This window comes from Chionomys nivalis, chromosome 18 (genome assembly GCF_950005125.1).
Source record: "Chionomys nivalis chromosome 18, mChiNiv1.1, whole genome shotgun sequence".
NCBI classification, from domain to species: Eukaryota; Metazoa; Chordata; class Mammalia; order Rodentia; family Cricetidae; genus Chionomys; species Chionomys nivalis.
Window position 1 is genome coordinate 22,363,150 of NC_080103.1, and position 14,850 is coordinate 22,377,999.

Consider the following 14,850-nt stretch of genomic DNA (forward strand, 5'->3'; position numbering starts at 1 on the left):
GAAACACATTCATACAGCAGACAGATTAAGGGGGTGGCAGTGGGATCTGACCCTGCACTTGTCCCCACCCAAAGCACACCCCCATTATTTTCCTAAAGTGGATGTTTATTTGGAATGCCTGTGAGGGTTTATGGAGATGGGGGATCTAACACCTCCTGAACTACCTTCTGCATGTCTGCACCTCTGTTCCACGGAGGCAGCGTAGAAGCCAGATTCCCAGGAAGGTTCCAGGTGGTCTGCATTTGGGCTAGACGGTGGGCGCTTCTCCCACAAAGTGTCACGACTGTGTGACAAACTCTTAGGAGGGAGAGAAGGGGTCTGGCCTCCTGCTGGCTCTGAAGAATATCGTTAGTGACTGATACCAAGGACAGGTGCCTAACACGGCAGGTTATGATTTCCCCAGAATATGGACTCAGTATTTTCTCTCTTCTAGGTTTGTTTTGTGTGTATGGGTGTTTTGCCTGCACACATGTTTGCTGCCCATTGGATCCTCTGAAACTGGAGTGAATGGGTGGCTGTGAGCTACCATGTGGCTGCTGGGAACCAAACCTGGGTCCTCTGTAAGAGCAACAGGTGCTCATACCTTCTGAGTCAACTCTCCAGCCCCAAGGCATCCAAACTCTGGAAGTGAAGACATTCCTCCAAGTCTACCCCAATAGAGCAGAGCCTCCAGTCTGAACAAGGAATTCAGATCAGATCTGTAGCTGTCTGCCCCCAGAGCCTTGAAGGGGGACACAGGCACATTCAACACCTCCTTCTGGCTCCAAGGGAATTCTAGAATTGTTTGCTAGATCTAGACAAGGAGTCATAAAACCAGTGACTTACCCAGGGGACTCAGAGGTCAGGCTGGCTTCCCCCCACCCAGACATGGTTTCTCTGTATTAACATCCTGGAATATGCTACGTAGACCAAGCTGGCCTTGAACTCAGAGATCCTCCTGACTCTGCCTTCCTCTGCTGAGATTAAAGGCGCACGCCACCAGCCAGCCTGGTTGGACAAGAGAACTGACTTCCTAAACCTGGTGAGTGATCATGGCTACCACCAATCACTGTCTCTGAATTCTTAACGAGTGGCAGACTCATGACCCATGATATCTTCAGTTCTCATGCCAATGTTTAAGGTAGCGATTGCCTCCGAGAAAAAAGAGGGCACAAGGCGAAGCGACTTCCTCCAGGCCAAATAAAGCCAGAATCAATATCTGAACCCAAATCTGTTTAAAGATAAAATGATTTCTCAGTATTCCCCGGTCACAGGACCTCTCTGGAGTCCCGAGGTGACACTAAGAGACAAAAGCAGAGACTGATACAGAGCCCGAAGCCTGTCCAAGGATTCAGAGAGAGCTTGAGCTGAACTGATTGTGCATTAGTTTTTCCATATGTGGAAAAGGCAAAAGGCCTCGCTCCCCAGTGTCTCTAATGGGGAGTTAGGGGAGTTAGAGAGGCTATAATACAGATGGGGTATGCTTCCCAGGGAGCTAGCACAGCTACTATGACTGGCCAATAAGCTGGGATGGGGCCAAGGGCAAGGTCATGAGCCCTCTGCTAAAAAGTTACCGGGGAGAGGAGCATGAAGGAGATGGTGGGTTCTAGCTCATCTTCCCAGATGCTGGAAGCCATCTTGGCTCCGGGAAGAGGGAAAAGGACCAGAGGGCAGGGGAGGACACTGCCTAAGACTGGACCAACTGATAACAGCAATGCTAGTACCAGTCAAGGGGCGGCGGTTACCTCTTGAGGTCCGTTCAGTGAGGGTTCAGAGTAGCTGTTGATATAACACCTTTACTCTAGGCCATTTGCTTAGGGTTTTGTTGTTGTTTGTTTGTTTTAAGGAAGTGCCTGGCACTGTTGCTTAGGCTAACCTTGTACGTGTGATCTTCCTGCCTCAACCTTCTGGATGCTGAGATTACAGACCTGAGCCACCATACCCTGCCCAATCCCCTCCAGCACAACGGAGGAGACGAGAAGACCAAGTGAGAGAAACTGGATGTGGCCTTCCAGGTCCAGCAACCCTCGGTCCAGTGTGCATACCTGGGACCCCTGTTACACGATGGGGGGAGGACCCCCACCCCCACAGTGTCCTGTCTCTTTTGAGGGTCAGGTGGAGCCTTGGGAGCTGATTGCTCCGTCCTAAACTCCTCAGTAGAGCCCGGTCCCATCTTTGCCCATCCTCCTCTCTTGGTAGGCTTTCCCCATCCCATCCACCCTTTTCTGCCGGGGATGAAACCGTTCAGCTGTGCATTCTTCACTCAGTAAATGGTGAGAGGCTTTCTGGATGCTCCTCCCCACCTCCCCGAAGTGCCTCCCCTGCTCAGTGGTACCCTCTCTTCCTTCCTGGCCCCTCTGCTTTCTGCCAAAACCTTCTCTCAGGAAAGAGTTTGATCAATCCGTTCGCACAGAGAGCAGCTTCGTGTGTGCTCTCTCTCTCCAGGGAATATTAACAATTTATCAGGGAAACAAAGGGAAGGAGCAAAATGTTAGGAAGACAGCAAGGACCAGGAGTGTCCCTGAGATCTCATTATTATATACAGAGTGCCTATGAAGCCACCTATTCTCCGGTCTGGCCTCACCCCAGCATGTCAGTCAGATGTGTCCTCTTTGTACCGCTCTCCATCCCCTGGACACCCAGTCATTCCACCCCATCACAGACACTCAAAGAGCAGGCTCTCAGCTGGGGCCTCCCCACTATGGCTCAGGCCCTAGCTGTCCAGAGACCCAGAGCATCAGCCCCAGGGTACCTGCTCCCTAGGCACCCACCTCCCCTGCCCCCATTTGAGAGGGCTGGGCAGAGGTGAGAGCCTTTCCATTCCTTTTGTTCCCCCACAGTCTGGCCCACACCCCCTGCCGGGAGCCAAGATCCCACAGTATATTCAGCCTGCAGCTGCCACTGGTCATGTGAGCCCATTGCTAGGTTACAGGGACCCAAAAATAAATCCTTCCCAACCAGATTAGAAACTGGGGGCCTCGGATGAACCAGGCTCAAAAGAGTGGCAGGAACATCCACAGTGAATGAACGGGCCTGACCATGCTGTCTGCTTGCTAACCAGCAGTCAGTCTCCACCCCAGACCCCCAAAGAAAAACTGCAGACAGCTTCTGATTCCATAACAACACAATAAACAGGTTTATGGGCCGAGAGACCATCTCAGTGGCCGTAAAGAGCAGCTCGAACCTCGCTTCTCTGTCAGGAACTCCCATCCAACACCCTCACCAGCTTGCCCCCCAGAGGCCTCACCCCACACTAGGGCCCCGTGCAAAGCACCACTGACCGTCTGCCTGGGACCTGGGGGACAGTGAGGACCAGTTGTTCTTTCCCAGCCAGAAAGCAGGCACAATGCTGGACCTTTCAAACACATAGCCCAGTCTTCTGGGTCAGTGCAGAAATGGAGGCTCAGAGAGGTTGTGTGACTTCCTCCAAGCAGCAGAGCTGAGTTGCTAGGATACAGCATCTCTTGATGGGGAATAGGGTATGGAAGAGGACAGGAAGTATAAAGGAGGAAAGGGGAGAGGGTCCCTCAAAACTCTTCCCTGGGGCCTAACTATCTAATTGGCCCTGCTTGCTCTGAATCAGGGTGCTGTCTCCATCTGCATGACGTCTGCCTCCTCCAAGTGAGATGGCAGCTTATGGAGGACATAATGCACACAGAGACAACCCCCTCCCCGCCCCCGTGGCCACAAGCTCTGGATCTTTGGGGAGACTATCTCTGCTGTTGAGGCCTGGGGAGAAAGGTGACAGAGTGAGGGTCCTCGGGGTTTAGGAGTCCAGGGCCACTCTCACAGATGAGTAGACCCAGAGGGGGCCATATTGCCCCAGGCTACACAGTTACAGTGAATGGGGGTCAACCAGACCCTGAGCTTCTAGATTTTATCCCTCTCCCCCTGCTGTGGTCTATTACTAAGAATGTGTAGACTTGGCTCAGGACAGTCTGGAGTCCTTCCCAACACCCTGGCACCCTTCCTCAACCTACCTCATTTCCAAGACCCTCCCAATTGCTGTACTCTTCAACAAAGAACTTTGTCCTGACCAGGTTCTGGGAGGGCCAAGACCGTCCCTCATCGTCACTGTACAGACCCTGGATCCCCATTCTGCATACTCCTACCATCTTCGGAAGTCACACAGCGCCCCTTCCTCACCCCATTCTGCTCCCTGCAGCCCAAACTGCTGGCTCTGTAGACTCAATGTGTGCGCATTGTGCTCCTGCTCTGTGGGGAGTGGGATCCAAAGACAAAGTAAACCTTGCCTCTTGCTGCACAAAGGGTGGATTATAAGCTATAAGGGAGAGTCAAAGTGCTATGTAGATCCAAAGGAGGAGGGGGAAGAGGAGGAGCAGGGGGAGGAAGGAGGAGGAGGAGGAGAAGAAGAAGAACTCCCTGAAGAAACAAAGAAGATTTTCATGAAGTGCATGAGCTCTAAAGGAGGGATAGGATCGGATTGGATTTGATTCTTTTCTAAAAATTGAAAAATTATCCTTGTTGGACTAGAGTACTCAGCTAGAAGAGCGCTTGCCTAGCGTGCTCAGAGGCCTGGGTTCAATTCCTACTGCGGAGGCTTCATAAACCAGGCATGGTAACACACACCTGGAATCCCCCAGCGTTGGGGAGATGGAGGCAGGCAAATCAGAGGTTCAAGGTCATCCTTGACTACAAACTGTAGGCCAATCTGTCCCATGTGAGCCCAAATTTTAAATTATTATTCATTTGCATATCTATTGTGCGTGTGTTTGCAGGTATGTGTGTATACATTTGAGTGTGTGCACATGCGTGTGAAGCCAGAGGTCAGCCTTGGGTACCTTTCTTCAGGATCCATCCACTTTGTCTTCAGTTGTATGTGTGTGTGTGTATGTGTGAGCACTTGTATGCCACGCTGCACGTGTGGAGACTAGAAGACGGGGTGGGGCATCAGTTCTCTTTGTCTGCCTTTACATGGGTTCAGATGAAACTGAAGCTGCCGAGTTTGTGTGGCGGCTGGCTCTACCCACCGAGCCGCCCGACTGGCTCTACCCACCCAACTACCCGACTGGCTCTACCTACCGAGCCGCCCGACTGGCTCTACCCACCCAACTACCCGACTGGCTCTACCCACCTAGCCACCGACTGGTGCCATTTTGTTTTGATTTTTTTCCCAACACTTATTTGTTTTCTTTGTGTTTGTGTTTGTATATTGAGAAAGTGGGGAGAGAGAGAGAGAGAGAACTTTTGAGTGGTTCTTTCTTTCCACTATGTGGATCCCAAGGACTGGTCTGAGTTCAATCCCACTCTGTTTATTTTGCTTTGTTGTTTGCTTTGAGACAAGGTCTTTCACTGGGAGCTGGGGCTTGCTGCTGGGGGGCTGGATCTTAGGGCATCACCTATCTCTACCTCCCACATGCTGAGATGACAAGCCTAGATGTTTTTGTTTTTTAATACAGTGTTTCACTATTTAGCCCTGTCAGTCCTGGAATTCACTCTAAGACCAGGCAGGTCTTGGACTCACAAGAGATTCACCTACCTCTGCCTACCAAGTGCTGTGATTAAAGGTGCACTCTGACATGTCCAGTTTAGCCTGTTTTTTTTTAAAAAAAAAAAAAAAAACAACAAAATAAAAAACAAACAAACAAACAAACAAAAAATACAGAGTCTAAGAATCAAACTCAGCCCCTTATACACAGAAAACTTTTTACCAGTTGAGCTATCTCCTCAGCCTCAATTCATACAGCCGCACATAGAAATTGTATGGCTTAAGGCACAACCTGACATTTTGACAACTGTATACAATGTGTTAATAATTAGATCAGGATAGTTAACATCACTACAGAATTTACCATTTTTAAAAGAAAAAATATTTATTATGCATACATTTATTTAATTATTATGTATACAGTATTCTGCCTGCATGTATGTCTACAGGCCAGAAGAGGACACCAGATCTCATTACAGATGGTTGTGAGCCACCATATGATTGGTGGAAATCGAACTCAGGACCTCTGGAAGAACAGCCAGTGCTCTTAACTTCTGAGCCATCTCTTCAGCCCCCATTTCTTTCTTTTAAAAATTTGCTTATTTTTATTTTATGTACATGAGTGTTTGTTTTGTTTTGCTTGTTTTTTGAGGCAGGGTTTCTCTGTGTAGCTCTGGCTGTCCTGAAACTCATTCTGTAGACCAAGCTATCCTTGAACTCAGAGATCTTCCCGCCTCTGCCTCCAGAGTACAGGGATTAAAGACATTCTGCTGCCGCTGCCTGGCTGTATATGAGTGTTTTGCCTGTGTTTATATATGTGTACTACATGTATGCCTGATGCGTATGGAGGCCAGAAGAGAGTTTCTGATCACCTGGAACTGGAGTTAAGGACAATTGTGAGCCACCATGTGGGTGCTGGGAGCTGAACCCAGGTCCTCTGCAAGAACAGTAAGTGCTCTTAACCACTGAGTCTTTGCTCCAGGCCCTTTTAAAATTTTTTATGTGTTATGGATATTTGTCTGAATGAGCATGCAGTGCCTTCCAAGGGCAGAAGAAAACATTGTATCCACTGGGACTGGAGTTATAGACAGTTGTTTGTTGCCCAGTGGGTGCTGGGAATCGATCTCAAGTCCTCTGAAAGAACAACCCTTGCTCTTACCCTCTGAGCTATCTCTCCAGTCCCCTCCTGTTTATCATTTACTTATGCTGAAGCATTCAACCGCTTTCCAGGAGCTATTTGGTGTACGTTTTGTTCTGTGTTTGTTTCGTATTGTTCTTCCACAGCTCAGGCTGACTCTGAACTCCCAGTCCTCACACCTCAGCTTCCCAAGTGCTGGGATGACAGACGTGTGTCTCCATGCCCAGTTCTAGGAGCTGTTTTGAAAGAGTCTGTTACTTGCTGACCACAATTAGCTTGCCGTGCTGTGGAATAGTAGAAGCTACTTCTGGGTGGGATGTTAACATGGGTGACAGAAGGAAGCTGAGGAGGAGGAGCTCAGGAGGAAGGCACTGGCTTAGCCAATCGAGGAGAATGGAGGCTTTGATAAAAATCTATCAGGACTTGTGCATGCTGCCTCATTCTCTGTGCGTTCATATGTGCTTCATTCTGTTGTGTCTGTGTAGAAGATCTTTTTTTAATATTTATTTATTTATTATATATACAATACTCCATCTGTGTGTATGCCTGCAGGCCAGAAGAGGGCACCAGACCCCATTACAGATGGTTGTGAGCCACCATGTGGTTGCTGGCAATTGAACTCAGGACCTTTGGAAGAGCAGGCAATGCTCTTAACCTCTGAGCCATCTCTCCAGCCCCTGTGTAGAAGATCTTAATTCCTTGGGGTCCTCCATCCCCTCTGGCTTTTACATTCTTTCTGCGTCCTCTTCCTGAGGGTTCCCAAAGCCCTGACAGGAGGGATTTGATGAAGACATCCTGTTTAGGTGAGTATTTTGAGGTCCCTCACTCTCTGCGTATTGTCTGGCCACGGATCTCTGTAATTTTCCCCATCAGCCTCTCTGATGAGGGCTGAGCAAGGTGCTGATCTATGCGTATAGAGAAATGTCAGTAGGACTCATTTCGTTGCTACATTCCTTTAATAGGACAGTCGTATTTGGTTTTACCCTAAGCCCCTGGGCTATCTAGTCTCAGGTTTGTGGTCACCCAAGCAGTGGCAGGTATTTCCAATTGGTAATCAACTGCAAATGAAAATGTAGTTTTCTCCAAGGGAGTCTCATGGGGAAACAAACTCCTGGGATGGTAGGCCTCATGCCCCGCAGTAGACGGCCGGCAGAAAACACACTCAGCGGGGGCTTTGGAGGCTCCTTGTCTCATAATGTTGTGTCAGAGCTTTTCCTTGTTTAATTTTTTTTCTTTTTGCTCTCTCTCAGTTTTGTGTTTTTATGGGATTCCTGGAAGAATAAGTGGGTTCTGCATCTATATCTGTTCCTTGCGAGCTTTCTTGGGCTCGTTTCCTTTCGTTTGTCTGTTTTGTCCTATTCTGATGTGTTTGCTTTCATTTTATCTTATTATATTATTATTTTTTGTTTGTTTTTTAATGACAGACAGAAAGGGGGTGGATCCAGATGAGGTGAGGTGGGGATGAACTGGGAGGAGTAGAGGGAAGGGAAACTGTAATCAGGAAATATTTTTTTTAAAGATTTATTTATTAATTATGTATACAGTATTCTCAGTATTCTGTCTGCATGTATGCCCGCAAGCCAGAAGAGGGCACCAGATCCCATTACAGATGGTTGTGAGCCACCATGTGGTTGCTGGGAATTGAATTCAGGACCTCCGGAAGAGCAAGTGGTGCTCTTAACCACTGAGCTATCTCTCCAGCCCCAATTAGGAAATATTATATGAAAAAAAAATCTGTCTTCAATAAAAGGAAAAAACTATATTAGGATCCCTGAATGATGGTACACCTTGTAATTCCAGCACTCAGGAGGCTGAGGCAGGAGGATCATGAATTCAAGGTTAGCTTAAGCTACAGAGAGACTGTCTCCAAAGAAAGAAAACATCAGAGAAGATGGCTCAGATGTTAAAGCGCCAGTGGTGCAAAAATGAGGATCTGAACTTGGTCCCCAGAATTCATGTAAAAATATCAGAAGTGGTTGTAGGTGTGTGTAACCCAGTACTGGGGAGGCAGAGGCAAGAGAATCCCTGAGGCCTTTTGGAACAGCTAGTCTAGTCTAAAGGGTGAGCTCCTAGCCAATGAAAGACCCTGTATCCAAAGAGATGTAAGGGATTTCTGAGAATGATACCCGAGGTTGTACTTGGCGCCCATCTGCATACACATACATGTGCACATGCACTCATCACATATGACCTTCACAGTACAAGGACATGTACACACATGCGTACACATATACACAAAGAAATGGAGAGGGCAGGGAAGGAAGAAGGAAGGCAGATGAAAAAGAGGAAAGGAACCATCAGGATGTCTTTAGTCGTCCACTCGATGGGAAGATAATTTCTACGTAAGTAAGAAGTGAGGATAGAGAAGTAGCTCTACCGGTCTACAGGGGTCTTGGGAGCCAACCTGAGAGGCCAGGCTTGGAAGTCAACACAGCAAAATGTTCTGAACAGGGAAATTTGAGGTTATCACCACCGATTTCTGTGAGTCAATGATTAAGTACAAGTTCCAGAGAAAGGAGGGGCTAAACTAGACACTGGGAATTTTCCTTATGTTTTATGGCCGGAGAGAGGAGCACACAGTGCCTTTGTCATGAAGGAGCTGGGGCCTGGGAACCAAAGGTCGGAGTGAACACAGAGGAAAGGGCAGGTCAGAGTGGAGGAGACATGGAGATCAGGGATCCTCGGGGTTCCAGCCGGGCTTTGAGATCTCTGGCCGAGGTAACGGTGTGCATGCTGCACGCCCATTCTTTGGGCAGGAGGTGAAAAGGAGCAGAGCAGCAATTTGAGGGCCTGGAAATCACCCCTCCAGAGTCCTGACGTCATAAGAAGCCGCTCAGCCTGATCTACAGATGTGTGGTACCCTAGGCCACACAGGTGGGCATCTCAGCTTGGGATGCCCAACCCAAGACCAACTTCTTTAGCTTCAGCCTAAGAACAAGGAGCTGGGCTGGATTTCCCACTGGAGAGAACCTAAACATTCCCAGGTGTCTCTTCTCTTACTCTCAGGGTCACCTCTGCTCTGTGCCTCTGGCCCCTGCCGAGTGTCTCACAGGCCCTACTGGGCTCCAGGGAAATCTAGGTCTTCCTCTCTAGGCTGACCAACCACCTTATGGTCTTTCCCCCAGCAACTCTCCTTCCCGCATCATCCTCTCCCTGTGCTTCGGGGCTCCCTAAAAACAGAACCACGCCTTACGGGCTCTCATTCCTGTCTGACCACAACACACTCCAAGTCCTAAAACTCTCAAAGGCTCCTGAAGGATAGAGAGATAGCTTGTGACTATCCCCTCAGAGACTGGTGAGGAACGGTGGAAAATGGGACGAGGAATCTGTCCCTCTTACAGTTTAATAATCTTAAGAGAGACAGGGGTTCCTGGATGAGAAGGCTCTAGATGAGAAAGAGAACCCCCGCTGCGATAATTCAGGGCCCTCAGCCTGCACTGACAGATTGTAGGCACAAGAGGGCAGTGTTGGCCACAGAGCGCTGAAGTGTTACCGCAGCGTCTTCATACACACCTTCTCTTTGCCAAACCCACACCTGCTTTCTTTATCCTGGGGATGTGTGGTCCTCCGTGCATCTTTTCACACCTCTGCGGTCTCATCTGTGCAGGCTGAACAGGAAGGGACAGAGGTCCCAAGAGAAAAGACTGTGAGGAGGATTTGATGAACTGAGGTCCCCGCAGCAGCCCTGCGTGACAGTCAGGGGACCTGCCACACTTGGAGACCCTTCCCCAGCTCCTCTAAGCTTCAGCTTATAATGACTAGTTGAACTAGGACTGTTGATCGCGAAGGTCATTTATTGTGTGTAGTTTGAATCTGAATCAACACCTATGGTTCTTGGGTGGCTCCTCTCTCCGTGGCTGACAGCCTCAGAGGCTCACGGCCTGGGCAGGTGAGCTGGAAAATGAATGACAGTAGTCACTTTTGATCTCTTCAAAAAGATGGGTCGTTCTTCTCAGAATCACGGCCAGGCAGAAATCGTGCCCAAGAACTGAGGATGAGCCAAGAAAGGGATACCATATCCAACTGGATCTGATTGGTTCATATTTGAAGGTGAAAATGGTATAAGGGATAAAGAATGTACCCTTTTCAACCCAGGCCATCCCTAAACACCATAGAGGCCATACTGAACTGCTCTGAATTAGAAGCTATAAAAAGCCTGGAGCCCCACCCCCAGACTCCTCCTAGATCCCAACAATAAGTCCTTCCCTACTCTGACTTTTGCTCCCAGCTGCCCTCTGAACCCTCTCCCACAGTGCACAGTTCACTGGCTTGCCCAGCCCTCAAGCCAGAGCCTCCTACACAGTCATGATTCTTGCCTTGTGCCCTTTTGACCCCAACCGTTCTCTCCCTGGTCCTGAAATTACACACCAGGCCCCTGGATAGTCTCTGCGGCACCTCAGCTTCCCTGGTGGGGCATCTGATCTGGCACTTGGGGCTTGACCCTCTAAGCACAAGGTGTGCCCTGGTTCTATTCTCTGAGCTCCTATTTCTTCCCCGGTGCCCCATTTTCTCACTTTTTCTGCCTCTCTTGTTTGATTTTTTGGTTTCTCTCCTCTCTCTCTCTCTCTCTCTCTCTCTCTCTCTCTCTCTCTCTCTCTCTCTCTCTCTCTCTCTCCCTCTCCTTTGCTCTATGTATCCTGCTTCCAGTCTTTTCAAGCTCTGGGCCATAGGCCTCAGCTCCCTGCTCTACTCGTGTCTTTGCCTGAATGTACACCTTCCCCCTGTCTCTCCCCAGCCTCACTTCCTCCTCGGCAATGAGTACGCTGAGAGGCTGATCCATGCCTCCCTGGATGAGGGTATAAATAGCAGAGGCTGGGCCAGCAGCCAGACTCGCCTTTAACCCCTGGCTTGGGCATCTGGGACCTGTGTAAGGGAGAATCCTGGACGGGCCTCAGAGCTATGGGGCCAGAGGGGATGAGGATTGGAGATCCGCTGCACAGAGTGACTGAAAGTAAAGGGTGTGACAGCAAGTGGAGAGAGAGGGGGAGTTCGCGCGCGCACACACACACACACACACACACACACACACACAAACGAGAGAGAGAGAGAGAGAGAGAGAGAGAGAGAGAGAGCATGATTCAGTCAGTAGCCCCAACTTCTGCCTTTGGAGGAGCTCAGCCAGAAACCCTCCCACCGGTCACTGGAGGGCCCTGCGGACTCCTCCAGGGCGCAGATGCAGGGGCCCAGGTGGCTGCCAGCCGACTGCAGCTGGGAGTGAAAGCTGTGCCCTCAGGAAACAGGCCACACTTTCACCCCAGCCAGTTCCCGGCCTAATTAGAGACCGGAACGGCATTGATCGTCCCTGAGCTCATTATGTCACAGCTGGGGAACAGCTGGCCAGTCTTTTCCAGGCCATTAGCTGCGCCATGAAGTGGAGAAGAGGCGGGGGTGAGCGAGCAGGATCAATACTCTGTCTGTGTGTGGGGGAAGCAGCTTGGTGGCTGCCTCCCCTGGCACTCTGGGCTGTGTTTCTCTCAAGGGCTGCCTCCTGTTCACAAGCTTTGAGTTCACATGTGGGAGCCTGGAGGAAGAGACTCACTTGGGGGCCAGTGCTGGCCCTGCTTCTGGGGACCTTTCCAACCTTCTCTCGGGGCACTGGGAGGGAAAAGGCTCATATTACCTACCCAATCTCAAAGGGGACCTTAAAAGTCCAGGTCCTCTCCACTCTGCAGGAAGATGACACCCAAGGCAGCTGTTTCTCTTGGCCCCCAGCCATTAGTGTGCCTCTGGGTTTGGCTTCCTGTGGGATGGGGAAACCGGCAGAAGATCTTCTGATCCTTGGGGAATAGGGGTGCTGGAAGAAGGGAGGGAAGAGGCAATGGCTCTCTATAGGTCCCCATTCTGCCCTGAGGCTTAGCTGGGTGGCTCCTGAGGCAGGTGTGTATGCTGCCTGACCCCAGGAATCTGAGGGAGTCCAGCATTGCTTAGCAAACTGACCCTTTACTTTCCGAGTTTTAAAGTGTCAAACCTGGAAGGATGCTCCGAAACCTTATGGCTTCTCTATCATTGGACTGAGTGAGAAAGAGGAGGTTGGCCTGAGCTTTGAGTTCTGCTGTGCCTCACTGACCCATCTACCTGGTGCTCCTTTCCGGTCCCTTCCACGTCTTGCAAGCATCCCACATGGAATTTTTACGTAGCCCGGAGGTCTCCAGGGCACACGTCCTTGAGTTTCTGGCACAGGGCAGGAGAGGAGTGGCTCTGTCAACTCTTGTCCGCCGTGAGAAATGGCACCAGTTGCCGGACCTCTCACGGCCCCAGCTGCATTGCCAGACTGTCACCCCACCCCACTGAACAGAGGCCAGACCACACAGAACACCCTCTGTTCTCCAGACACCTATGACGGTCCCTGCAGCCTCAGCAGCGAGTGGAGCATAGACCGTGGTCGGAATCCTAGACTTGAGCTCCATCCAGGCCCAGCTCCAGCCCTTAGAAACCAGCGCTTGGCTCTAAGTAGAAACACAAGAAAGGAAAAAGGACATTTGGAATTTGTGTTACCGATGAGGAAACTGTGTCTCAGTGAAGAGACTTTGCTCAAGGACATCCACAGGCTGACGAGAGATCAGATTTCCCAACTCCAACTAGGTCAGTGTTGGTGAATTTCAGTACATGGCCTAGCTGAGATCTCCAACAATCCAAGCCCCTTCCCCCTTCCCCACTCCACCCCACACACCCTCTTCACTCTCCCCCATCCTCACTCCGGACTCTTAGAACAGTGAGGGGACCACTGCCATCACTGCCAGGGTCATCTATCAGATGAGGGTCAGGAAATGAGGGAGAAGTGTAACAGAGACCACTGGACTTGGCTCTGTCTGGCGTGGGGGCCATTCTGTCTGTCTGCAGCCAGGCGGTACTCAGGGCAGACAGAACCTGCTGGTAAGTTGGCCTTAGCTGAACTCCCTCCATCCAGAACACAGAAATGAAGGTTGAGGTACTAGAAACCAGGGTTGCTCTTCCTTCTGACATTGGAAGGGAAGGGGACGTCTACAGGAGCTAGAAGATGACACACAGCAACAGGACAAGGAAGGAGGGAGGGCACAGAAGTGAGTTCTGGGCCAGCTTCCTGGAGCCTCTGGCAGGCACCCTCATCTTTATTTCTTTCTCTTGGCTCCAAAACAGGGCGTGAGTGACAGTCTCAGCAGCAGGAACCAAGATGCTCACCCCTGTGGTTCTAGTTGGAATGTGGGGGCTGGGGAAAGGGATGTCTGTGGCAGCTGGAGCAGGGGCAGGAGAAGGGTATTCCAGAGTTGAAGATCTAACAGTGGATGTCTTGTGACAGAGAAGGAGAGCCCCGAGAAGAGAAGCCAAGGATCCCAGGAGAAGAACCCCCCCTCTCCAGGTGGGGAAAGGGGGCCCAGGAAAGGGAACAGAGGGAGATGACAATGTCTGTGGTAAGGAGCATTGCTAAAGTCCCAACTTTGTTCCTGTGGGTGTCATTTATTAGCATTGTAGCCTATGGCAAATCCCAGATCCGATGGGGCAAGTTCTGATCTGTAAGAAATACACCCCGCAGTCCTTGCCACCCAGGTTGCTGTGGCTTTGAGGCTTACACGAAGGAATGTGGGTGAAAGGCTTCAGGAAGTGTCCAGACCTCAGCAGCGATTTTTATTAGCCCATGCTGCTGTCTGCCAGTGGGTGTGGATCCGGCTTCCTACTGTCAGAGTAGCTGGCATCATAACACTGCGTGCACAAGTATTTCTGTCAGTCATGACAAAAGCAGAGGGCTTTCCTTCTAGCAGGGACTGTCCAGGGCACTCAAACAGATGTTCACGAATCGGCAACAACATGCATCATTTCCCACAGCATCTCTGCAGACACAGAGAGCGCTGGAAACCCAGGCTTCCAAGACATGGGCATTCACACACCTGCACACACGGACACAAACACACACCCCATTGCCAAGTCCTGGCAACGGCGACTCTTTCTGGGAGCCAGGTGTCCTTAGTTCTCAGTTCATCAGAGAGTCATCTCTTAGAAAGTGACCACACTGAGATGATGCCTGGCTGAAAAGCTGAAGATGTGGGGAGGCGGAGCTAAGGGTGCAGCTTGGCATTCACTGGCTGTAGGCTCCTGGAGAAAGAAGATACATACCTACTGTGACACACTTGCTGCCACATTTTGTGACTTACAAAGTTCTGTCACACACATTATCATTTTATACATATTTAAATCACACATGGTACTTTTGCGGGGCTCAGTCCCATCAGCTGAGGCTCTATGGCATGCAATGGTTTCTTCCAGATCCTCTCTAACTGGCAAGAGACAAGATCAGAATCTAATCTAGATC